The sequence below is a fragment of the Hyperolius riggenbachi genome, chromosome 12 (assembly GCF_040937935.1).
Source record: "Hyperolius riggenbachi isolate aHypRig1 chromosome 12, aHypRig1.pri, whole genome shotgun sequence".
In the NCBI taxonomy this organism is placed as follows: Eukaryota; Metazoa; Chordata; class Amphibia; order Anura; family Hyperoliidae; genus Hyperolius; species Hyperolius riggenbachi.
Genome location: NC_090657.1, coordinates 80,127,473 through 80,150,140, shown reverse-complemented (window position 1 = coordinate 80,150,140; position 22,668 = coordinate 80,127,473). Strand labels below are relative to the sequence as shown.

The window sequence follows — 22,668 nt, the reverse complement described above, 5'->3', positions numbered from 1 at the left end:
TGCATCTCAAGGAAACCGACCTTACTGGGGCAAGTGGGGAAAATGCCAGGGAACCCCTGAAAAGTCCTGAAGGAAGCTTGGGCTTCCAGGGAACCCTGGTTGAGAAAACCTGCTTTGGCCTGGCGTACAATAAAAGACATCCTCTCAAACCCCTAACTGCCCACGTAGTTAATGTATCAGCTTTTATGCAAAAGTAATGTCACCTGTCTAAAAAAATCACAATTGTCCACTTACGTACAATGTACAATGTAGCCCGTAGCACTGGAATAGATGCTATTGCACGTATACCTAAAATGCCATTCACCTACAATTGAGAGGAAACATTTGCCTACTATTGGGTAATAGGGGCAGATCTCACCTCAGTAATCTAAATGAGATCTTTGCCCTGTTTACTTTGTAGAAAGTCCTATCTGTTGCCACTGTTGCTGTCAAAAGGTCCTCCACAGCCAGGAGTTATGAGCTGTGGCACATTGTCAGAATCCAGTGGAAAAGTGCATGTAAAGGTCTTAAGCCATTTTAAGCACTTTTTTTTTCTAAACTGTATTCCTTTGTAGCGGTGAAAGAAAGTGTGGTGCTGGGTACGCCTCATTCATGTTGTTGTGCAAGCTGATGGAGGAAAAGAGAAGTATTTGAGCTTTCTTGTTGTTGATTAAGGGACGTAGGAGATCCACAAGAGGCCTGTGAGGCAAGATAGAAGTTGTAGACTGGCAGTGGTGGGATTTGAACCCATGCCTCCAAAGAGACTGGAGCCTAAATCCAGCGCCTTAGACCGCTCGGCCACACTACCTTGCTGATATCGATCTTTTGTGTGCTTTTAAAATGAGGTTTGTATGAGTGGAATGTTGAGTGGTTCATTATTGTGCCATCAACAAGTAATCAACTGGGGACATGCTGCATGTATGCACCTATTCTCATTACCGCGGAAAGAGAAAACACTTGACAGTACTGGCTTTGGTTCTATGCCTCTGATGACAGCACCTAGGAAAGTGCAGGTAAAGCACTCTATGCCACAGCAGAATCAATGGATTAGTCTTCTCAAATGTTACATTTGAGAAGACTAATCCATTAATTTCTGACCAAGATAAGCTCCTCAAGTGGCCCTGATGTATAAGCTTGGACAAGTATTTGAGCAAGTGTTAAAACCAGAGGAGCTGAGGCCTTATCTTTCCTACATAGTACATCCTTGTCAAGCAAGCGAGAAGTTAAAGGCTGGCAGTGGTGGGATTTGAACCCACGCCTCCGAGGAGACTGGAGCCTTAATCCAGCGCCTTAGACCGCTCGGCCACACTACCCTGCGGATGTCTACTTCTGCGTGCTTTAAGACACGTTTTTCAAGAGTCAAAGGTTAAGCGGTTAATTACTGTGCCGTCAACAGGTTATCATCTGGGGATATGCTGCATGTTGGCAGCCATTCTAAGTTCCATAAGGAAGAACGCATAACAGTACTGACTTTTGTTCCATTGCTCTGATACCACTGAGTGCAGCACCTACTGTCCGATCGCTTTTCCCGATCGATTTTTCGATCGAAAATCAGATCGGATATGCATTAAATTATCTATCGAACCAACTATCTGCCAAAAAATCTCATGGTGTATTCCCATCATGAGACCCTGGAGGAAGCCTTAAAATAATTTTTGCATCTCAAGGAAACCGACCTTACTGGGGCAAGTGGGGAAAATGCCAGGGAACCCCTGAAAAGTCCTGAAGGAAGCTTGGGCTTCCAGGGAACCCTGGTTGAGAAAACCTGCTTTGGCCTGGCGTACAATAAAAGACATCCTCTCAAACCCCTAACTGCCCACGTAGTTAATGTATCAGCTTTTATGCAAAAGTAATGTCACCTGTCTAAAAAAATCACAATTGTCCACTTACGTACAATGTACAATGTAGCCCGTAGCACTGGAATAGATGCTATTGCACGTATACCTAAAATGCCATTCACCTACAATTGAGAGGAAACATTTGCCTACTATTGGGTAATAGGGGCAGATCTCACCTCAGTAATCTAAATGAGATATTTGCCCTGTTTACTTTGTAGAAAGTCCTATCTGTTGCCACTGTTGCTGTCAAAAGGTCCTCCACAGCCAGGAGTTATGAGCTGTGGCACATTGTCAGAATCCAGTGGAAAAGTGCATGTAAAGGTCTTAAGCCATTTTAAGCACTTTTTTTTTCTAAACTGTATTCCTTTGTAGCGGTGAAAGAAAGTGTGGTGCTGGGTACGCCTCATTCATGTTGTTGTGCAAGCTGATGGAGGAAAAGAGAAGTATTTGAGCTTTCTTGTTGATGAAGGGACGTAGGAGATCCACAAGAGGCCTGTGAGGCAAGATAGAAGTTGCAGACTGGCAGTGGTGGGATTTGAACCCACGCCTCCAAAGAGACTGGAGCCTAAATCCAGCGCCTTAGACCGCTTGGCCACACTACCTTGCCGATATCGATCTTTTGTGTGCTTTTAAAATGAGGTTTGTATGAGTGGAATGTTGAGTGGTTCATTATTGTGCCATCAACAAGTAATCAACTGGGGACATGCTGCATGTATGCACCTATTCTCATTACCGCGGAAAGAGAAAACACTTGACAGTACTGGCTTTGGTTCTATGCCTCTGATGACAGCACCTAGGAAAGTGCAGGTAAAGCACTCTATGCCACAGCAGAATCAATGGATTAGTCTTCTCAAATGCTACATTTGAGAAGACTAATCCATTAATTTCTGACCAAGATAAGCTCCTCAAGTGGCCCTGATGTATAAGCTTGGACAAGTATTTGAGCAAGTGTTAAAACCAGAGGAGCTGAGGCCTTATCTTTCCTACATAGTACATCCTTGTCAAGCAAGCGAGAAGTTAAAGGCTGGCAGTGGTGGGATTTGAACCCACGCCTCCAAGGAGACTGGAGCCTTAATCCAGCGCCTTAGACCGCTCGGCCACACTACCCTGCGGATGTCTACTCTTGCGTGCTTTAAGACACGTTTTTCAAGAGTCAAAGGTTAAGCGGTTAATTACTGTGCCGTCAACAGGTTATCATCTGGGGATATGCTGCATGTTGGCAGCCATTCTCAGTTCCATAAGGAAGAACGCATAACAGTACTGACTTTTGTTCCATTGCTCTGATACCACTGAGTGCAGCACCTACTGTCCGATCGCTTTTCCCGATCGATTTTTCGATCGAAAATCAGATCGGATATGCATTAAATTATCTATCGAACCAACTATCTGCCAAAAAATCTCATGGTGTATTCCCATCATGAGACCCTGGAGGAAGCCTTAAAATAATTTTTGCATCTCAAGGAAACCGACCTTACTGGGGCAAGTGGGGAAAATGCCAGGGAACCCCTGAAAAGTCCTGAAGGAAGCTTGGGCTTCCAGGGAACCCTGGTTGAGAAAACCTGCTTTGGCCTGGCGTACAATAAAAGACATCCTCTCAAACCCCTAACTGCCCACGTAGTTAATGTATCAGCTTTTATGCAAAAGTAACGTCACCTGTCTAAAAAAATCACAATTGTCCACTTACGTACAATGTACAATGTAGCCCATAGCACTGGAATAGATGCTATTGCACGTATACCTAAAATGCCATTCACCTACAATTGAGAGGAAACATTTGCCTACTATTGGGTAATAGGGGCAGATCTCACCTCAGTAATCTAAATGAGATCTTTGCCCTGTTTACTTTGTAGAAAGTCCTATCTGTTGCCACTGTTGCTGTCAAAAGGTCCTCCACAGCCAGGAGTTATGAGCTGTGGCACATTGTCAGAATCCAGTGGAAAAGTGCATGTAAAGGTCTTAAGCCATTTTAAGCACTTTTTTTTTCTAAACTGTATTCCTTTGTAGCGGTGAAAGAAAGTGTGGTGCTGGGTACGCCTCATTCATGTTGTTGTGCAAGCTGATGGAGGAAAAGAGAAGTATTTGAGCTTTCTTGTTGATGAAGGGACGTAGGAGATCCACAAGAGGCCTGTGAGGCAAGATAGAAGTTGCAGACTGGCAGTGGTGGGATTTGAACCCACGCCTCCAAAGAGACTGGAGCCTAAATCCAGCGCCTTAGACCGCTCGGCCACACTACCTTGCCGATATCGATCTTTTGTGTGCTTTTAAAATGAGGTTTGTATGAGTGGAATGTTGAGTGGTTCATTATTGTGCCATCAACAAGTAATCAACTGGGGACATGCTGCATGTATGCACCTATTCTCATTACCGCGGAAAGAGAAAACACTTGACAGTACTGGCTTTGGTTCTATGCCTCTGATGACAGCACCTAGGAAAGTGCAGGTAAAGCACTCTATGCCACAGCAGAATCAATGGATTAGTCTTCTCAAATGCTACATTTGAGAAGACTAATCCATTAATTTCAGACCAAGATAAGCTCCTCAAGTGGCCCTGATGTATAAGCTTGGACAAGTATTTGAGCAAGTGTTAAAACCAGAGGAGCTGAGGCCTTATCTTTCCTACAAGTATTTGAGCAAGTGTTAAAACCAGAGGAGCTGAGGCCTTATCTTTCCTTGTCAAGCAAGCGAGAAGTTAAAGGCTGGCAGTGGTGGGATTTGAACCCACGCCTCCGAGGAGACTGGAGCCTTAATCCAGCGCCTTAGACCGCTCGGCCACACTACCCTGCGGATGTCTACTCTTGCGTGCTTTAAGACACGTTTTTCAAGAGTCAAAGGTTAAGCGGTTAATTACTGTGCCGTCAACAGGTTATCATCTGGGGATATGCTGCATGTTGGCAGCCATTCTCAGTTCCATAAGGAAGAACGCATAACAGTACTGACTTTTGTTCCATTGCTCTGATACCACTGAGTGCAGCACCTACTGTCCGATCGCTTTTCCCGATCGATTTTTCGATCGAAAATCAGATCGGATATGCATTAAATTATCTATCGAACCAACTATCTGCCAAAAAATCTCATGGTGTATTCCCATCATGAGACCCTGGAGGAAGCCTTAAAATAATTTTTGCATCTCAAGGAAACCGACCTTACTGGGGCAAGTGGGGAAAATGCCAGGGAACCCCTGAAAAGTCCTGAAGGAAGCTTGGGCTTCCAGGGAACCCTGGTTGAGAAAACCTGCTTTGGCCTGGCGTACAATAAAAGACATCCTCTCAAACCCCTAACTGCCCACGTAGTTAATGTATCAGCTTTTATGCAAAAGTAATGTCACCTGTCTAAAAAAATCACAATTGTCCACTTACGTACAATGTACAATGTAGCCCGTAGCACTGGAATAGATGCTATTGCACGTATACCTAAAATGCCATTCACCTACAATTGAGAGGAAACATTTGCCTACTATTGGGTAATAGGGGCAGATCTCACCTCAGTAATCTAAATGAGATCTTTGCCCTGTTTACTTTGTAGAAAGTCCTATCTGTTGCCACTGTTGCTGTCAAAAGGTCCTCCACAGCCAGGAGTTATGAGCTGTGGCACATTGTCAGAATCCAGTGGAAAAGTGCATGTAAAGGTCTTAAGCCATTTTAAGCACTTTTTTTTTCTAAACTGTATTCCTTTGTAGCGGTGAAAGAAAGTGTGGTGCTGGGTACGCCTCATTCATGTTGTTGTGCAAGCTGATGGAGGAAAAGAGAAGTATTTGAGCTTTCTTGTTGATGAAGGGACGTAGGAGATCCACAAGAGGCCTGTGAGGCAAGATAGAAGTTGCAGAATGGCAGTGGTGGGATTTGAACCCACGCCTCCAAAGAGACTGGAGCCTAAATCCAGCGCCTTAGACCGCTCGGCCACACTACCTTGCCGATATCGATCTTTTGTGTGCTTTTAAAATGAGGTTTGTATGAGTGGAATGTTGAGTGGTTCATTATTGTGCCATCAACAAGTAATCAACTGGGGACATGCTGCATGTATGCACCTATTCTCATTACCGCGGAAAGAGAAAACACTTGACAGTACTGGCTTTGGTTCTATGCCTCTGATGACAGCACCTAGGAAAGTGCAGGTAAAGCACTCTATGCCACAGCAGAATCAATGGATTAGTCTTCTCAAATGCTACATTTGAGAAGACTAATCCATTAATTTCTGACCAAGATAAGCTCCTCAAGTGGCCCTGATGTATAAGCTTGGACAAGTATTTGAGCAAGTGTTAAAACCAGAGGAGCTGAGGCCTTATCTTTCCTACATAGTACATCCTTGTCAAGCAAGCGAGAAGTTAAAGGCTGGCAGTGGTGGGATTTGAACCCACGCCTCCGAGGAGACTGGAGCCTTAATCCAGCGCCTTAAACTGCTCGGCCACACGTGCTTTAAGACACGTTTTTCAAGAGTCAAAGGTTAAGCGGTTAATTACTGTGCCGTCAACAGGTTATCATCTGGGGATATGCTGCATGTTGGCAGCCATTCTCAGTTCCATAAGGAAGAACGCATAACAGTACTGACTTTTGTTCCATTGCTCTGATACCACTGAGTGCAGCACCTACTGTCCGATCGCTTTTCCCGATCGATTTTTCGATCGAAAATCAGATCGGATATGCATTAAATTATCTATCGAACCAACTATCTGCCAAAAAATCTCATGGTGTATTCCCATCATGAGACCCTGGAGGAAGCCTTCAAATAATTTTTGCATCTCAAGGAAACCGACCTTACTGGGGCAAGTGGGGAAAATGCCAGGGAACCCCTGAAAAGTCCTGAAGGAAGCTTAGGCTTCCAGGGAACCCTGGTTGAGAAAACCTGCTTTGGCCTGGCGTACAATAAAAGACATCCTCTCAAACCCCTAACTGCCCACGTAGTTAATGTATCAGCTTTTATGCAAAAGTAATGTCACCTGTCTAAAAAAATCACAATTGTCCACTTACGTACAATGTACAATGTAGCCCGTAGCACTGGAATAGATGCTATTGCACGTATACCTAAAATGCCATTCACCTACAATTGAGAGGAAACATTTGCCTACTATTCCTTTGTAGCGGTGAAAGAAAGTGTGGTGCTGGGTACGCCTCATTCATGTTGTTGTGCAAGCTGATGGAGGAAAAGAGAAGTATTTGAGCTTTCTTGTTGTTGATTAAGGGACGTAGGAGATCCACAAGAGGCCTGTGAGGCAAGATAGAAGTTGTAGACTGGCAGTGGTGGGATTTGAACCCATGCCTCCAAAGAGACTGGAGCCTAAATCCAGCGCCTTAGACCGCTCGGCCACACTACCTTGCTGATATCGATCTTTTGTGTGCTTTTAAAATGAGGTTTGTATGAGTGGAATGTTGAGTGGTTCATTATTGTGCCATCAACAAGTAATCAACTGGGGACATGCTGCATGTATGCACCTATTCTCATTACCGCGGAAAGAGAAAACACTTGACAGTACTGGCTTTGGTTCTATGCCTCTGATGACAGCACCTAGGAAAGTGCAGGTAAAGCACTCTATGCCACAGCAGAATCAATGGATTAGTCTTCTCAAATGTTACATTTGAGAAGACTAATCCATTAATTTCTGACCAAGATAAGCTCCTCAAGTGGCCCTGATGTATAAGCTTGGACAAGTATTTGAGCAAGTGTTAAAACCAGAGGAGCTGAGGCCTTATCTTTCCTACATAGTACATCCTTGTCAAGCAAGCGAGAAGTTAAAGGCTGGCAGTGGTGGGATTTGAACCCACGCCTCCGAGGAGACTGGAGCCTTAATCCAGCGCCTTAGACCGCTCGGCCACACTACCCTGCGGATGTCTACTTTTGCGTGCTTTAAGACACGTTTTTCAAGAGTCAAAGGTTAAGCGGTTAATTACTGTGCCGTCAACAGGTTATCATCTGGGGATATGCTGCATGTTGGCAGCCATTCTAAGTTCCATAAGGAAGAATGCATAACAGTACTGACTTTTGTTCCATTGCTCTGATACCACTGAGTGCAGCACCTACTGTCCGATCGCTTTTCCCGATCGATTTTTCGATCGAAAATCAGATCGGATATGCATTAAATTATCTATCGAACCAACTATCTGCCAAAAAATCTCATGGTGTATTCCCATCATGAGACCCTGGAGGAAGCCTTAAAATAATTTTTGCATCTCAAGGAAACCGACCTTACTGGGGCAAGTGGGGAAAATGCCAGGGAACCCCTGAAAAGTCCTGAAGGAAGCTTGGGCTTCCAGGGAACCCTGGTTGAGAAAACCTGCTTTGGCCTGGCGTACAATAAAAGACATCCTCTCAAACCCCTAACTGCCCACGTAGTTAATGTATCAGCTTTTATGCAAAAGTAATGTCACCTGTCTAAAAAAATCACAATTGTCCACTTACGTACAATGTACAATGTAGCCCGTAGCACTGGAATAGATGCTATTGCACGTATACCTAAAATGCCATTCACCTACAATTGAGAGGAAACATTTGCCTACTATTGGGTAATAGGGGCAGATCTCACCTCAGTAATCTAAATGAGATCTTTGCCCTGTTTACTTTGTAGAAAGTCCTATCTGTTGCCACTGTTGCTGTCAAAAGGTCCTCCACAGCCAGGAGTTATGAGCTGTGGCACATTGTCAGAATCCAGTGGAAAAGTGCATGTAAAGGTCTTAAGCCATTTTAAGCACTTTTTTTTTCTAAACTGTATTCCTTTGTAGCGGTGAAAGAAAGTGTGGTGCTGGGTACGCCTCATTCATGTTGTTGTGCAAGCTGATGGAGGAAAAGAGAAGTATTTGAGCTTTCTTGTTGATGAAGGGACGTAGGAGATCCACAAGAGGCCTGTGAGGCAAGATAGAAGTTGCAGACTGGCAGTGGTGGGATTTGAACCCACGCCTCCAAAGAGACTGGAGCCTAAATCCAGCGCCTTAGACCGCTCGGCCACACTACCTTGCCGATATTGATCTTTTGTGTGCTTTTAAAATGAGGTTTGTATGAGTGGAATGTTGAGTGGTTCATTATTGTGCCATCAACAAGTAATCAACTGGGGACATGCTGCATGTATGCACCTATTCTCATTACCGCGGAAAGAGAAAACACTTGACAGTACTGGCTTTGGTTCTATGCCTCTGATGACAGCACCTAGGAAAGTGCAGGTAAAGCACTCTATGCCACAGCAGAATCAATGGATTAGTCTTCTCAAATGCTACATTTGAGAAGACTAATCCATTAATTTCTGACCAAGATAAGCTCCTCAAGTGGCCCTGATGTATAAGCTTGGACAAGTATTTGAGCAAGTGTTAAAACCAGAGGAGCTGAGGCCTTATCTTTCCTACATAGTACATCCTTGTCAAGCAAGCGAGAAGTTAAAGGCTGGCAGTGGTGGGATTTGAACCCACGCCTCCGAGGAGACTGGAGCCTTAATCCAGCACCTTAGACCGCTCGGCCACACTACCCTGCGGATGTCTACTCTTGCGTGCTTTAAGACACGTTTTTCAAGAGTCAAAGGTTAAGCGGTTAATTACTGTGCCGTCAACAGGTTATCATCTGGGGATATGCTGCATGTTGGCAGCCATTCTCTGTTCCATAAGGAAGAACGCATAACAGTACTGACTTTTGTTCCATTGCTCTGATACCACTGAGTGCAGCACCTACTGTCCGATCGCTTTTCCCGATCGATTTTTCGATCGAAAATCAGATCGGATATGCATTAAATTATCTATCGAACCAACTATCTGCCAAAAAATCTCATGGTGTATTCCCATCATGAGACCCTGGAGGAAGCCTTAAAATAATTTTTGCATCTCAAGGAAACCGACCTTACTGGGGCAAGTGGGGAAAATGCCAGGGAACCCCTGAAAAGTCCTGAAGGAAGCTTGGGCTTCCAGGGAACCCTGGTTGAGAAAACCTGCTTTGGCCTGGCGTACAATAAAAGACATCCTCTCAAACCCCTAACTGCCCACGTAGTTAATGTATCAGCTTTTATGCAAAAGTAATGTCACCTGTCTAAAAAAATCACAATTGTCCACTTACGTACAATGTACAATGTAGCCCGTAGCACTGGAATAGATGCTATTGCACGTATACCTAAAATGCCATTCACCTACAATTGAGAGGAAACATTTGCCTACTATTGGGTAATAGGGGCAGATCTCACCTCAGTAATCTAAATGAGATCTTTGCCCTGTTTACTTTGTAGAAAGTCCTATCTGTTGCCACTGTTGCTGTCAAAAGGTCCTCCACAGCCAGGAGTTATGAGCTGTGGCACATTGTCAGAATCCAGTGGAAAAGTGCATGTAAAGGTCTTAAGCCATTTTAAGCACTTTTTTTTTCTAAACTGTATTCCTTTGTAGCGGTGAAAGAAAGTGTGGTGCTGGGTACGCCTCATTCATGTTGTTGTGCAAGCTGATGGAGGAAAAGAGAAGTATTTGAGCTTTCTTGTTGATGAAGGGACGTAGGAGATCCACAAGAGGCCTGTGAGGCAAGATAGAAGTTGCAGACTGGCAGTGGTGGGATTTGAACCCACGCCTCCAAAGAGACTGGAGCCTAAATCCAGCGCCTTAGACCGCTCGGCCACACTACCTTGCCGATATCGATCTTTTGTGTGCTTTTAAAATGAGGTTTGTATGAGTGGAATGTTGAGTGGTTCATTATTGTGCCATCAACAAGTAATCAACTGGGGACATGCTGCATGTATGCACCTATTCTCATTACCGCGGAAAGAGAAAACACTTGACAGTACTGGCTTTGGTTCTATGCCTCTGATGACAGCACCTAGGAAAGTGCAGGTAAAGCACTCTATGCCACAGCAGAATCAATGGATTAGTCTTCTCAAATGCTACATTTGAGAAGACTAATCCATTAATTTCTGACCAAGATAAGCTCCTCAAGTGGCCCTGATGTATAAGCTTGGACAAGTATTTGAGCAAGTGTTAAAACCAGAGGAGCTGAGGCCTTATCTTTCCTACATAGTACATCCTTGTCAAGCAAGCGAGAAGTTAAAGGCTGGCAGTGGTGGGATTTGAACCCACGCCTCCGAGGAGACTGGAGCCTTAATCCAGCGCCTTAAACTGCTCGGCCACACTACCCTGCGGATGTCTACTCTTGCGTGCTTTAAGACACGTTTTTCAAGAGTCAAAGGTTAAGCGGTTAATTACTGTGCCGTCAACAGGTTATCATCTGGGGATATGCTGCATGTTGGCAGCCATTCTCAGTTCCATAAGGAAGAACGCATAACAGTACTGACTTTTGTTCCATTGCTCTGATACCACTGAGTGCAGCACCTACTGTCCGATCGCTTTTCCCGATCGATTTTTCGATCGAAAATCAGATCGGATATGCATTAAATTATCTATCGAACCAACTATCTGCCAAAAAATCTCATGGTGTATTCCCATCATGAGACCCTGGAGGAAGCCTTCAAATAATTTTTGCATCTCAAGGAAACCGACCTTACTGGGGCAAGTGGGGAAAATGCCAGGGAACCCCTGAAAAGTCCTGAAGGAAGCTTAGGCTTCCAGGGAACCCTGGTTGAGAAAACCTGCTTTGGCCTGGCGTACAATAAAAGACATCCTCTCAAACCCCTAACTGCCCACGTAGTTAATGTATCAGCTTTTATGCAAAAGTAATGTCACCTGTCTAAAAAAATCACAATTGTCCACTTACGTACAATGTACAATGTAGCCCGTAGCACTGGAATAGATGCTATTGCACGTATACCTAAAATGCCATTCACCTACAATTGAGAGGAAACATTTGCCTACTATTGGGTAATAGGGGCAGATCTCACCTCAGTAATCTAAATGAGATCTTTGCCCTGTTTACTTTGTAGAAAGTCCTATCTGTTGCCACTGTTGCTGTCAAAAGGTCCTCCACAGCCAGGAGTTATGAGCTGTGGCACATTGTCAGAATCCAGTGGAAAAGTGCATGTAAAGGTCTTAAGCCATTTTAAGCACTTTTTTTTTCTAAACTGTATTCCTTTGTAGCGGTGAAAGAAAGTGTGGTGCTGGGTACGCCTCATTCATGTTGTTGTGCAAGCTGATGGAGGAAAAGAGAAGTATTTGAGCTTTCTTGTTGTTGATTAAGGGACGTAGGAGATCCACAAGAGGCCTGTGAGGCAAGATAGAAGTTGTAGACTGGCAGTGGTGGGATTTGAACCCATGCCTCCAAAGAGACTGGAGCCTAAATCCAGCGCCTTAGACCGCTCGGCCACACTACCTTGCTGATATCGATCTTTTGTGTGCTTTTAAAATGAGGTTTGTATGAGTGGAATGTTGAGTGGTTCATTATTGTGCCATCAACAAGTAATCAACTGGGGACATGCTGCATGTATGCACCTATTCTCATTACCGCGGAAAGAGAAAACACTTGACAGTACTGGCTTTGGTTCTATGCCTCTGATGACAGCACCTAGGAAAGTGCAGGTAAAGCACTCTATGCCACAGCAGAATCAATGGATTAGTCTTCTCAAATGTTACATTTGAGAAGACTAATCCATTAATTTCTGACCAAGATAAGCTCCTCAAGTGGCCCTGATGTATAAGCTTGGACAAGTATTTGAGCAAGTGTTAAAACCAGAGGAGCTGAGGCCTTATCTTTCCTACATAGTACATCCTTGTCAAGCAAGCGAGAAGTTAAAGGCTGGCAGTGGTGGGATTTGAACCCACGCCTCCGAGGAGACTGGAGCCTTAATCCAGCGCCTTAGACCGCTCGGCCACACTACCCTGCGGATGTCTACTTTTGCGTGCTTTAAGACACGTTTTTCAAGAGTCAAAGGTTAAGCGGTTAATTACTGTGCCGTCAACAGGTTATCATCTGGGGATATGCTGCATGTTGGCAGCCATTCTAAGTTCCATAAGGAAGAACGCATAACAGTACTGACTTTTGTTCCATTGCTCTGATACCACTGAGTGCAGCACCTACTGTCCGATCGCTTTTCCCGATCGATTTTTCGATCGAAAATCAGATCGGATATGCATTAAATTATCTATCGAACCAACTATCTGCCAAAAAATCTCATGGTGTATTCCCATCATGAGACCCTGGAGGAAGCCTTAAAATAATTTTTGCATCTCAAGGAAACCGACCTTACTGGGGCAAGTGGGGAAAATGCCAGGGAACCCCTGAAAAGTCCTGAAGGAAGCTTGGGCTTCCAGGGAACCCTGGTTGAGAAAACCTGCTTTGGCCTGGCGTACAATAAAAGACATCCTCTCAAACCCCTAACTGCCCACGTAGTTAATGTATCAGCTTTTATGCAAAAGTAATGTCACCTGTCTAAAAAAATCACAATTGTCCACTTACGTACAATGTACAATGTAGCCCGTAGCACTGGAATAGATGCTATTGCACGTATACCTAAAATGCCATTCACCTACAATTGAGAGGAAACATTTGCCTACTATTGGGTAATAGGGGCAGATCTCACCTCAGTAATCTAAATGAGATCTTTGCCCTGTTTACTTTGTAGAAAGTCCTATCTGTTGCCACTGTTGCTGTCAAAAGGTCCTCCACAGCCAGGAGTTATGAGCTGTGGCACATTGTCAGAATCCAGTGGAAAAGTGCATGTAAAGGTCTTAAGCCATTTTAAGCACTTTTTTTTTCTAAACTGTATTCCTTTGTAGCGGTGAAAGAAAGTGTGGTGCTGGGTACGCCTCATTCATGTTGTTGTGCAAGCTGATGGAGGAAAAGAGAAGTATTTGAGCTTTCTTGTTGATGAAGGGACGTAGGAGATCCACAAGAGGCCTGTGAGGCAAGATAGAAGTTGCAGACTGGCAGTGGTGGGATTTGAACCCACGCCTCCAAAGAGACTGGAGCCTAAATCCAGCGCCTTAGACCGCTCGGCCACACTACCTTGCCGATATCGATCTTTTGTGTGCTTTTAAAATGAGGTTTGTATGAGTGGAATGTTGAGTGGTTCATTATTGTGCCATCAACAAGTAATCAACTGGGGACATGCTGCATGTATGCACCTATTCTCATTACCGCGGAAAGAGAAAACACTTGACAGTACTGGCTTTGGTTCTATGCCTCTGATGACAGCACCTAGGAAAGTGCAGGTAAAGCACTCTATGCCACAGCAGAATCAATGGATTAGTCTTCTCAAATGCTACATTTGAGAAGACTAATCCATTAATTTCTGACCAAGATAAGCTCCTCAAGTGGCCCTGATGTATAAGCTTGGACAAGTATTTGAGCAAGTGTTAAAACCAGAGGAGCTGAGGCCTTATCTTTCCTACATAGTACATCCTTGTCAAGCAAGCGAGAAGTTAAAGGCTGGCAGTGGTGGGATTTGAACCCACGCCTCCAAGGAGACTGGAGCCTTAATCCAGCGCCTTAGACCGCTCGGCCACACTACCCTGCGGATGTCTACTCTTGCGTGCTTTAAGACACGTTTTTCAAGAGTCAAAGGTTAAGCGGTTAATTACTGTGCCGTCAACAGGTTATCATCTGGGGATATGCTGCATGTTGGCAGCCATTCTCAGTTCCATAAGGAAGAACGCATAACAGTACTGACTTTTGTTCCATTGCTCTGATACCACTGAGTGCAGCACCTACTGTCCGATCGCTTTTCCCGATCGATTTTTCGATCGAAAATCAGATCGGATATGCATTAAATTATCTATCGAACCAACTATCTGCCAAAAAATCTCATGGTGTATTCCCATCATGAGACCCTGGAGGAAGCCTTAAAATAATTTTTGCATCTCAAGGAAACCGACCTTACTGGGGCAAGTGGGGAAAATGCCAGGGAACCCCTGAAAAGTCCTGAAGGAAGCTTGGGCTTCCAGGGAACCCTGGTTGAGAAAACCTGCTTTGGCCTGGCGTACAATAAAAGACATCCTCTCAAACCCCTAACTGCCCACGTAGTTAATGTATCAGCTTTTATGCAAAAGTAACGTCACCTGTCTAAAAAAATCACAATTGTCCACTTACGTACAATGTACAATGTAGCCCATAGCACTGGAATAGATGCTATTGCACGTATACCTAAAATGCCATTCACCTACAATTGAGAGGAAACATTTGCCTACTATTGGGTAATAGGGGCAGATCTCACCTCAGTAATCTAAATGAGATCTTTGCCCTGTTTACTTTGTAGAAAGTCCTATCTGTTGCCACTGTTGCTGTCAAAAGGTCCTCCACAGCCAGGAGTTATGAGCTGTGGCACATTGTCAGAATCCAGTGGAAAAGTGCATGTAAAGGTCTTAAGCCATTTTAAGCACTTTTTTTTTCTAAACTGTATTCCTTTGTAGCGGTGAAAGAAAGTGTGGTGCTGGGTACGCCTCATTCATGTTGTTGTGCAAGCTGATGGAGGAAAAGAGAAGTATTTGAGCTTTCTTGTTGATGAAGGGACGTAGGAGATCCACAAGAGGCCTGTGAGGCAAGATAGAAGTTGCAGACTGGCAGTGGTGGGATTTGAACCCACGCCTCCAAAGAGACTGGAGCCTAAATCCAGCGCCTTAGACCGCTCGGCCACACTACCTTGCCGATATCGATCTTTTGTGTGCTTTTAAAATGAGGTTTGTATGAGTGGAATGTTGAGTGGTTCATTATTGTGCCATCAACAAGTAATCAACTGGGGACATGCTGCATGTATGCACCTATTCTCATTACCGCGGAAAGAGAAAACACTTGACAGTACTGGCTTTGGTTCTATGCCTCTGATGACAGCACCTAGGAAAGTGCAGGTAAAGCACTCTATGCCACAGCAGAATCAATGGATTAGTCTTCTCAAATGCTACATTTGAGAAGACTAATCCATTAATTTCAGACCAAGATAAGCTCCTCAAGTGGCCCTGATGTATAAGCTTGGACAAGTATTTGAGCAAGTGTTAAAACCAGAGGAGCTGAGGCCTTATCTTTCCTACAAGTATTTGAGCAAGTGTTAAAACCAGAGGAGCTGAGGCCTTATCTTTCCTTGTCAAGCAAGCGAGAAGTTAAATGCTGGCAGTGGTGGGATTTGAACCCACGCCTCCGAGGAGACTGGAGCCTTAATCCAGCGCCTTAGACCGCTCGGCCACACTACCCTGCGGATGTCTACTCTTGCGTGCTTTAAGACACGTTTTTCAAGAGTCAAAGGTTAAGCGGTTAATTACTGTGCCGTCAACAGGTTATCATCTGGGGATATGCTGCATGTTGGCAGCCATTCTCAGTTCCATAAGGAAGAACGCATAACAGTACTGACTTTTGTTCCATTGCTCTGATACCACTGAGTGCAGCACCTACTGTCCGATCGCTTTTCCCGATCGATTTTTCGATCGAAAATCAGATCGGATATGCATTAAATTATCTATCGAACCAACTATCTGCCAAAAAATCTCATGGTGTATTCCCATCATGAGACCCTGGAGGAAGCCTTAAAATAATTTTTGCATCTCAAGGAAACCGACCTTACTGGGGCAAGTGGGGAAAATGCCAGGGAACCCCTGAAAAGTCCTGAAGGAAGCTTGGGCTTCCAGGGAACCCTGGTTGAGAAAACCTGCTTTGGCCTGGCGTACAATAAAAGACATCCTCTCAAACCCCTAACTGCCCACGTAGTTAATGTATCAGCTTTTATGCAAAAGTAATGTCACCTGTCTAAAAAAATCACAATTGTCCACTTACGTACAATGTACAATGTAGCCCGTAGCACTGGAATAGATGCTATTGCACGTATACCTAAAATGCCATTCACCTACAATTGAGAGGAAACATTTGCCTACTATTGGGTAATAGGGGCAGATCTCACCTCAGTAATCTAAATGAGATCTTTGCCCTGTTTACTTTGTAGAAAGTCCTATCTGTTGCCACTGTTGCTGTCAAAAGGTCCTCCACAGCCAGGAGTTATGAGCTGTGGCACATTGTCAGAATCCAGTGGAAAAGTGCATGTAAAGGTCTTAAGCCATTTTAAGCACTTTTTTTTTCTAAACTGTATTCCTTTGTAGCGGTGAAAGAAAGTGTGGTGCTGGGTACGCCTCATTCATGTTGTTGTGCAAGCTGATGGAGGAAAAGAGAAGTATTTGAGCTTTCTTGTTGATGAAGGGACGTAGGAGATCCACAAGAGGCCTGTGAGGCAAGATAGAAGTTGCAGACTGGCAGTGGTGGGATTTGAACCCACGCCTCCAAAGAGACTGGAGCCTAAATCCAGCGCCTTAGACCGCTCGGCCACACTACCTTGCCGATATCGATCTTTTGTGTGCTTTTAAAATGAGGTTTGTATGAGTGGAATGTTGAGTGGTTCATTATTGTGCCATCAACAAGTAATCAACTGGGGACATGCTGCATGTATGCACCTATTCTCATTACCGCGGAAAGAGAAAACACTTGACAGTACTGGCTTTGGTTCTATGCCTCTGATGACAGCACCTAGGAAAGTGCAGGTAAAGCACTCTATGCCACAGCAGAATCAATGGATTAGTCTTCTCAAATGCTACATTTGAGAAGACTAATCCATTAATTTCTGACCAAGATAAGCTCCTCAAGTGGCCCTGATGTATAAGCTTGGACAAGTATTTGAGCAAGTGTTAAAACCAGAGGAGCTGAGGCCTTATCTTTCCTACATAGTACATCCTTGTCAAGCAAGCGAGAAGTTAAAGGCTGGCAGTGGTGGGATTTGAACCCACGCCTCCGAGGAGACTGGAGCCTTAATCCAGCGCCTTAAACTGCTCGGCCACACTACCCTGCGGATGTCTACTCTTGCGTGCTTTAAGACACGTTTTTCAAGAGTCAAAGGTTAAGCGGTTAATTACTGTGCCGTCAACAGGTTATCATCTGGGGATATGCTGCATGTTGGCAGCCATTCTCAGTTCCATAAGGAAGAACGCATAACAGTACTGACTTTTGTTCCATTGCTCTGATACCACTGAGTGCAGCACCTACTGTCCGATCGCTTTTCCCGATCGATTTTTCGATCGAAAATCAGATCGGATATGCATTAAATTATCTATCGAACCAACTATCTGCCAAAAAATCTCATGGTGTATTCCCATCATGAGACCCTGGAGGAAGCCTTCAAATAATTTTTGCATCTCAAGGAAACCGACCTTACTGGGGCAAGTGGGGAAAATGCCAGGGAACCCCTGAAAAGTCCTGAAGGAAGCTTAGGCTTCCAGGGAACCCTGGTTGAGAAAACCTGCTTTGGCCTGGCGTACAATAAAAGACATCCTCTCAAACCCCTAACTGCCCACGTAGTTAATGTATCAGCTTTTATGCAAAAGTAATGTCACCTGTCTAAAAAAATCACAATTGTCCACTTACGTACAATGTACAATGTAGCCCGTAGCACTGGAATAGATGCTATTGCACGTATACCTAAAATGCCATTCACCTACAATTGAGAGGAAACATTTGCCTACTATTGGGTAATAGGGGCAGATCTCACCTCAGTAATCTAAATGAGATCTTTGCCCTGTTTACTTTGTAGAAAGTCCTATCTGTTGCCACTGTTGCTGTCAAAAGGTCCTCCACAGCCAGGAGTTATGAGCTGTGGCACATTGTCAGAATCCAGTGGAAAAGTGCATGTAAAGGTCTTAAGCCATTTTAAGCACTTTTTTTTTCTAAACTGTATTCCTTTGTAGCGGTGAAAGAAAGTGTGGTGCTGGGTACGCCTCATTCATGTTGTTGTGCAAGCTGATGGAGGAAAAGAGAAGTATTTGAGCTTTCTTGTTGATGAAGGGACGTAGGAGATCCACAAGAGGCCTGTGAGGCAAGATAGAAGTTGCAGACTGGCAGTGGTGGGATTTGAACCCACGCCTCCAAAGAGACTGGAGCCTAAATCCAGCGCCTTAGACCGCTCGGCCACACTACCTTGCCGATATCGATCTTTTGTGTGCTTTTAAAATGAGGTTTGTATGAGTGGAATGTTGAGTGGTTCATTATTGTGCCATCAACAAGTAATCAACTGGGGACATGCTGCATGTATGCACCTATTCTCATTACCGCGGAAAGAGAAAACACTTGACAGTACTGGCTTTGGTTCTATGCCTCTGATGACAGCACCTAGGAAAGTGCAGGTAAAGCACTCTATGCCACAGCAGAATCAATGGATTAGTCTTCTCAAATGCTACATTTGAGAAGACTAATCCATTAATTTCTGACCAAGATAAGCTCCTCAAGTGGCCCTGATGTATAAGCTTGGACAAGTATTTGAGCAAGTGTTAAAACCAGAGGAGCTGAGGCCTTATCTTTCCTACATAGTACATCCTTGTCAAGCAAGCGAGAAGTTAAAGGCTGGCAGTGGTGGGATTTGAACCCACGCCTCCAAGGAGACTGGAGCCTTAATCCAGCGCCTTAGACCGCTCGGCCACACTACCCTGCGGATGTCTACTCTTGCGTGCTTTAAGACACGTTTTTCAAGAGTCAAAGGTTAAGCGGTTAATTACTGTGCCGTCAACAGGTTATCATCTGGGGATATGCTGCATGTTGGCAGCCATTCTCAGTTCCATAAGGAAGAACGCATAACAGTACTGACTTTTGTTCCATTGCTCTGATACCACTGAGTGCAGCACCTACTGTCCGATCGCTTTTCCCGATCGATTTTTCGATCGAAAATCAGATCGGATATGCATTAAATTATCTATCGAACCAACTATCTGCCAAAAAATCTCATGGTGTATTCCCATCATGAGACCCTGGAGGAAGCCTTAAAATAATTTTTGCATCTCAAGGAAACCGACCTTACTGGGGCAAGTGGGGAAAATGCCAGGGAACCCCTGAAAAGTCCTGAAGGAAGCTTGGGCTTCCAGGGAACCCTGGTTGAGAAAACCTGCTTTGGCCTGGCGTACAATAAAAGACATCCTCTCAAACCCCTAACTGCCCACGTAGTTAATGTATCAGCTTTTATGCAAAAGTAACGTCACCTGTCTAAAAAAATCACAATTGTCCACTTACGTACAATGTACAATGTAGCCCATAGCACTGGAATAGATGCTATTGCACGTATACCTAAAATGCCATTCACCTACAATTGAGAGGAAACATTTGCCTACTATTGGGTAATAGGGGCAGATCTCACCTCAGTAATCTAAATGAGATCTTTGCCCTGTTTACTTTGTAGAAAGTCCTATCTGTTGCCACTGTTGCTGTCAAAAGGTCCTCCACAGCCAGGAGTTATGAGCTGTGGCACATTGTCAGAATCCAGTGGAAAAGTGCATGTAAAGGTCTTAAGCCATTTTAAGCACTTTTTTTTTCTAAACTGTATTCCTTTGTAGCGGTGAAAGAAAGTGTGGTGCTGGGTACGCCTCATTCATGTTGTTGTGCAAGCTGATGGAGGAAAAGAGAAGTATTTGAGCTTTCTTGTTGATGAAGGGACGTAGGAGATCCACAAGAGGCCTGTGAGGCAAGATAGAAGTTGCAGACTGGCAGTGGTGGGATTTGAACCCACGCCTCCAAAGAGACTGGAGCCTAAATCCAGCGCCTTAGACCGCTCGGCCACACTACCTTGCCGATATCGATCTTTTGTGTGCTTTTAAAATGAGGTTTGTATGAGTGGAATGTTGAGTGGTTCATTATTGTGCCATCAACAAGTAATCAACTGGGGACATGCTGCATGTATGCACCTATTCTCATTACCGCGGAAAGAGAAAACACTTGACAGTACTGGCTTTGGTTCTATGCCTCTGATGACAGCACCTAGGAAAGTGCAGGTAAAGCACTCTATGCCACAGCAGAATCAATGGATTAGTCTTCTCAAATGCTACATTTGAGAAGACTAATCCATTAATTTCAGACCAAGATAAGCTCCTCAAGTGGCCCTGATGTATAAGCTTGGACAAGTATTTGAGCAAGTGTTAAAACCAGAGGAGCTGAGGCCTTATCTTTCCTACAAGTATTTGAGCAAGTGTTAAAACCAGAGGAGCTGAGGCCTTATCTTTCCTTGTCAAGCAAGCGAGAAGTTAAATGCTGGCAGTGGTGGGATTTGAACCCACGCCTCCGAGGAGACTGGAGCCTTAATCCAGCGCCTTAGACCGCTCGGCCACACTACCCTGCGGATGTCTACTCTTGCGTGCTTTAAGACACGTTTTTCAAGAGTCAAAGGTTAAGCGGTTAATTACTGTGCCGTCAACAGGTTATCATCTGGGGATATGCTGCATGTTGGCAGCCATTCTCAGTTCCATAAGGAAGAACGCATAACAGTACTGACTTTTGTTCCATTGCTCTGATACCACTGAGTGCAGCACCTACTGTCCGATCGCTTTTCCCGATCGATTTTTCGATCGAAAATCAGATCGGATATGCATTAAATTATCTATCGAACCAACTATCTGCCAAAAAATCTCATGGTGTATTCCCATCATGAGACCCTGGAGGAAGCCTTAAAATAATTTTTGCATCTCAAGGAAACCGACCTTACTGGGGCAAGTGGGGAAAATGCCAGGGAACCCCTGAAAAGTCCTGAAGGAAGCTTGGGCTTCCAGGGAACCCTGGTTGAGAAAACCTGCTTTGGCCTGGCGTACAATAAAAGACATCCTCTCAAACCCCTAACTGCCCACGTAGTTAATGTATCAGCTTTTATGCAAAAGTAATGTCACCTGTCTAAAAAAATCACAATTGTCCACTTACGTACAATGTACAATGTAGCCCGTAGCACTGGAATAGATGCTATTGCACGTATACCTAAAATGCCATTCACCTACAATTGAGAGGAAACATTTGCCTACTATTGGGTAATAGGGGCAGATCTCACCTCAGTAATCTAAATGAGATCTTTGCCCTGTTTACTTTGTAGAAAGTCCTATCTGTTGCCACTGTTGCTGTCAAAAGGTCCTCCACAGCCAGGAGTTATGAGCTGTGGCACATTGTCAGAATCCAGTGGAAAAGTGCATGTAAAGGTCTTAAGCCATTTTAAGCACTTTTTTTTTCTAAACTGTATTCCTTTGTAGCGGTGAAAGAAAGTGTGGTGCTGGGTACGCCTCATTCATGTTGTTGTGCAAGCTGATGGAGGAAAAGAGAAGTATTTGAGCTTTCTTGTTGATGAAGGGACGTAGGAGATCCACAAGAGGCCTGTGAGGCAAGATAGAAGTTGCAGACTGGCAGTGGTGGGATTTGAACCCACGCCTCCAAAGAGACTGGAGCCTAAATCCAGCGCCTTAGACCGCTCGGCCACACTACCTTGCCGATATCGATCTTTTGTGTGCTTTTAAAATGAGGTTTGTATGAGTGGAATGTTGAGTGGTTCATTATTGTGCCATCAACAAGTAATCAACTGGGGACATGCTGCATGTATGCACCTATTCTCATTACCGCGGAAAGAGAAAACACTTGACAGTACTGGCTTTGGTTCTATGCCTCTGATGACAGCACCTAGGAAAGTGCAGGTAAAGCACTCTATGCCACAGCAGAATCAATGGATTAGTCTTCTCAAATGCTACATTTGAGAAGACTAATCCATTAATTTCTGACCAAGATAAGCTCCTCAAGTGGCCCTGATGTATAAGCTTGGACAAGTATTTGAGCAAGTGTTAAAACCAGAGGAGCTGAGGCCTTATCTTTCCTACATAGTACATCCTTGTCAAGCAAGCGAGAAGTTAAAGGCTGGCAGTGGTGGGATTTGAACCCACGCCTCCGAGGAGACTGGAGCCTTAATCCAGCGCCTTAAACTGCTCGGCCACACTACCCTGCGGATGTCTACTCTTGCGTGCTTTAAGACACGTTTTTCAAGAGTCAAAGGTTAAGCGGTTAATTACTGTGCCGTCAACAGGTTATCATCTGGGGATATGCTGCATGTTGGCAGCCATTCTCAGTTCCATAAGGAAGAACGCATAACAGTACTGACTTTTGTTCCATTGCTCTGATACCACTGAGTGCAGCACCTACTGTCCGATCGCTTTTCCCGATCGATTTTTCGATCGAAAATCAGATCGGATATGCATTAAATTATCTATCGA

The 22,668-nt window shown here is 44.4% G+C and overlaps 28 non-coding genes across 28 annotated transcripts; all 28 read right to left on the bottom strand.

Moving 5' to 3' along the window:
- Nucleotides 1–705: 705 nt before the first annotated feature.
- On the bottom strand, nt 706–787 carry TRNAL-UAG (transfer RNA leucine (anticodon UAG)). Its single transcript has one exon. It is a non-coding gene; the product is annotated as a tRNA-Leu (tRNA).
- A 423-nt stretch (nt 788–1,210) lies between these two features.
- TRNAL-AAG (transfer RNA leucine (anticodon AAG)) lies at nt 1,211–1,292 on the bottom strand. Its single transcript has one exon. It is a non-coding gene; the product is annotated as a tRNA-Leu (tRNA).
- A 1,045-nt stretch (nt 1,293–2,337) lies between these two features.
- Nucleotides 2,338–2,419, bottom strand: TRNAL-UAG (transfer RNA leucine (anticodon UAG)). The gene has a single exon. It is a non-coding gene; the product is annotated as a tRNA-Leu (tRNA).
- Nucleotides 2,420–2,842: 423 nt separating this feature from the next.
- TRNAL-AAG (transfer RNA leucine (anticodon AAG)) lies at nt 2,843–2,924 on the bottom strand. Its single transcript has one exon. It is a non-coding gene; the product is annotated as a tRNA-Leu (tRNA).
- Nucleotides 2,925–3,969: 1,045 nt separating this feature from the next.
- TRNAL-UAG (transfer RNA leucine (anticodon UAG)) lies at nt 3,970–4,051 on the bottom strand. Its single transcript has one exon. It is a non-coding gene; the product is annotated as a tRNA-Leu (tRNA).
- Nucleotides 4,052–4,513: 462 nt separating this feature from the next.
- On the bottom strand, nt 4,514–4,595 carry TRNAL-AAG (transfer RNA leucine (anticodon AAG)). The gene has a single exon. It is a non-coding gene; the product is annotated as a tRNA-Leu (tRNA).
- A 1,045-nt stretch (nt 4,596–5,640) lies between these two features.
- TRNAL-UAG (transfer RNA leucine (anticodon UAG)) lies at nt 5,641–5,722 on the bottom strand. Its single transcript has one exon. It is a non-coding gene; the product is annotated as a tRNA-Leu (tRNA).
- A 423-nt stretch (nt 5,723–6,145) lies between these two features.
- Nucleotides 6,146–6,228, bottom strand: TRNAL-AAG (transfer RNA leucine (anticodon AAG)). The gene has a single exon. It is a non-coding gene; the product is annotated as a tRNA-Leu (tRNA).
- An 814-nt stretch (nt 6,229–7,042) lies between these two features.
- On the bottom strand, nt 7,043–7,124 carry TRNAL-UAG (transfer RNA leucine (anticodon UAG)). The gene has a single exon. It is a non-coding gene; the product is annotated as a tRNA-Leu (tRNA).
- Nucleotides 7,125–7,547: 423 nt separating this feature from the next.
- Nucleotides 7,548–7,629, bottom strand: TRNAL-AAG (transfer RNA leucine (anticodon AAG)). The gene has a single exon. It is a non-coding gene; the product is annotated as a tRNA-Leu (tRNA).
- Nucleotides 7,630–8,674: 1,045 nt separating this feature from the next.
- TRNAL-UAG (transfer RNA leucine (anticodon UAG)) lies at nt 8,675–8,756 on the bottom strand. Its single transcript has one exon. It is a non-coding gene; the product is annotated as a tRNA-Leu (tRNA).
- A 423-nt stretch (nt 8,757–9,179) lies between these two features.
- On the bottom strand, nt 9,180–9,261 carry TRNAL-AAG (transfer RNA leucine (anticodon AAG)). The gene has a single exon. It is a non-coding gene; the product is annotated as a tRNA-Leu (tRNA).
- Nucleotides 9,262–10,306: 1,045 nt separating this feature from the next.
- Nucleotides 10,307–10,388, bottom strand: TRNAL-UAG (transfer RNA leucine (anticodon UAG)). The gene has a single exon. It is a non-coding gene; the product is annotated as a tRNA-Leu (tRNA).
- A 423-nt stretch (nt 10,389–10,811) lies between these two features.
- On the bottom strand, nt 10,812–10,893 carry TRNAL-AAG (transfer RNA leucine (anticodon AAG)). Its single transcript has one exon. It is a non-coding gene; the product is annotated as a tRNA-Leu (tRNA).
- Nucleotides 10,894–11,941: 1,048 nt separating this feature from the next.
- TRNAL-UAG (transfer RNA leucine (anticodon UAG)) lies at nt 11,942–12,023 on the bottom strand. The gene has a single exon. It is a non-coding gene; the product is annotated as a tRNA-Leu (tRNA).
- Nucleotides 12,024–12,446: 423 nt separating this feature from the next.
- TRNAL-AAG (transfer RNA leucine (anticodon AAG)) lies at nt 12,447–12,528 on the bottom strand. The gene has a single exon. It is a non-coding gene; the product is annotated as a tRNA-Leu (tRNA).
- A 1,045-nt stretch (nt 12,529–13,573) lies between these two features.
- On the bottom strand, nt 13,574–13,655 carry TRNAL-UAG (transfer RNA leucine (anticodon UAG)). The gene has a single exon. It is a non-coding gene; the product is annotated as a tRNA-Leu (tRNA).
- Nucleotides 13,656–14,078: 423 nt separating this feature from the next.
- On the bottom strand, nt 14,079–14,160 carry TRNAL-AAG (transfer RNA leucine (anticodon AAG)). Its single transcript has one exon. It is a non-coding gene; the product is annotated as a tRNA-Leu (tRNA).
- A 1,045-nt stretch (nt 14,161–15,205) lies between these two features.
- Nucleotides 15,206–15,287, bottom strand: TRNAL-UAG (transfer RNA leucine (anticodon UAG)). Its single transcript has one exon. It is a non-coding gene; the product is annotated as a tRNA-Leu (tRNA).
- Nucleotides 15,288–15,749: 462 nt separating this feature from the next.
- On the bottom strand, nt 15,750–15,831 carry TRNAL-AAG (transfer RNA leucine (anticodon AAG)). The gene has a single exon. It is a non-coding gene; the product is annotated as a tRNA-Leu (tRNA).
- Nucleotides 15,832–16,876: 1,045 nt separating this feature from the next.
- Nucleotides 16,877–16,958, bottom strand: TRNAL-UAG (transfer RNA leucine (anticodon UAG)). The gene has a single exon. It is a non-coding gene; the product is annotated as a tRNA-Leu (tRNA).
- Nucleotides 16,959–17,381: 423 nt separating this feature from the next.
- Nucleotides 17,382–17,463, bottom strand: TRNAL-AAG (transfer RNA leucine (anticodon AAG)). The gene has a single exon. It is a non-coding gene; the product is annotated as a tRNA-Leu (tRNA).
- A 1,045-nt stretch (nt 17,464–18,508) lies between these two features.
- TRNAL-UAG (transfer RNA leucine (anticodon UAG)) lies at nt 18,509–18,590 on the bottom strand. The gene has a single exon. It is a non-coding gene; the product is annotated as a tRNA-Leu (tRNA).
- A 423-nt stretch (nt 18,591–19,013) lies between these two features.
- On the bottom strand, nt 19,014–19,095 carry TRNAL-AAG (transfer RNA leucine (anticodon AAG)). Its single transcript has one exon. It is a non-coding gene; the product is annotated as a tRNA-Leu (tRNA).
- A 1,045-nt stretch (nt 19,096–20,140) lies between these two features.
- On the bottom strand, nt 20,141–20,222 carry TRNAL-UAG (transfer RNA leucine (anticodon UAG)). The gene has a single exon. It is a non-coding gene; the product is annotated as a tRNA-Leu (tRNA).
- Nucleotides 20,223–20,684: 462 nt separating this feature from the next.
- On the bottom strand, nt 20,685–20,766 carry TRNAL-AAG (transfer RNA leucine (anticodon AAG)). Its single transcript has one exon. It is a non-coding gene; the product is annotated as a tRNA-Leu (tRNA).
- Nucleotides 20,767–21,811: 1,045 nt separating this feature from the next.
- TRNAL-UAG (transfer RNA leucine (anticodon UAG)) lies at nt 21,812–21,893 on the bottom strand. Its single transcript has one exon. It is a non-coding gene; the product is annotated as a tRNA-Leu (tRNA).
- A 423-nt stretch (nt 21,894–22,316) lies between these two features.
- Nucleotides 22,317–22,398, bottom strand: TRNAL-AAG (transfer RNA leucine (anticodon AAG)). The gene has a single exon. It is a non-coding gene; the product is annotated as a tRNA-Leu (tRNA).
- Nucleotides 22,399–22,668: the final 270 nt, after the last annotated feature.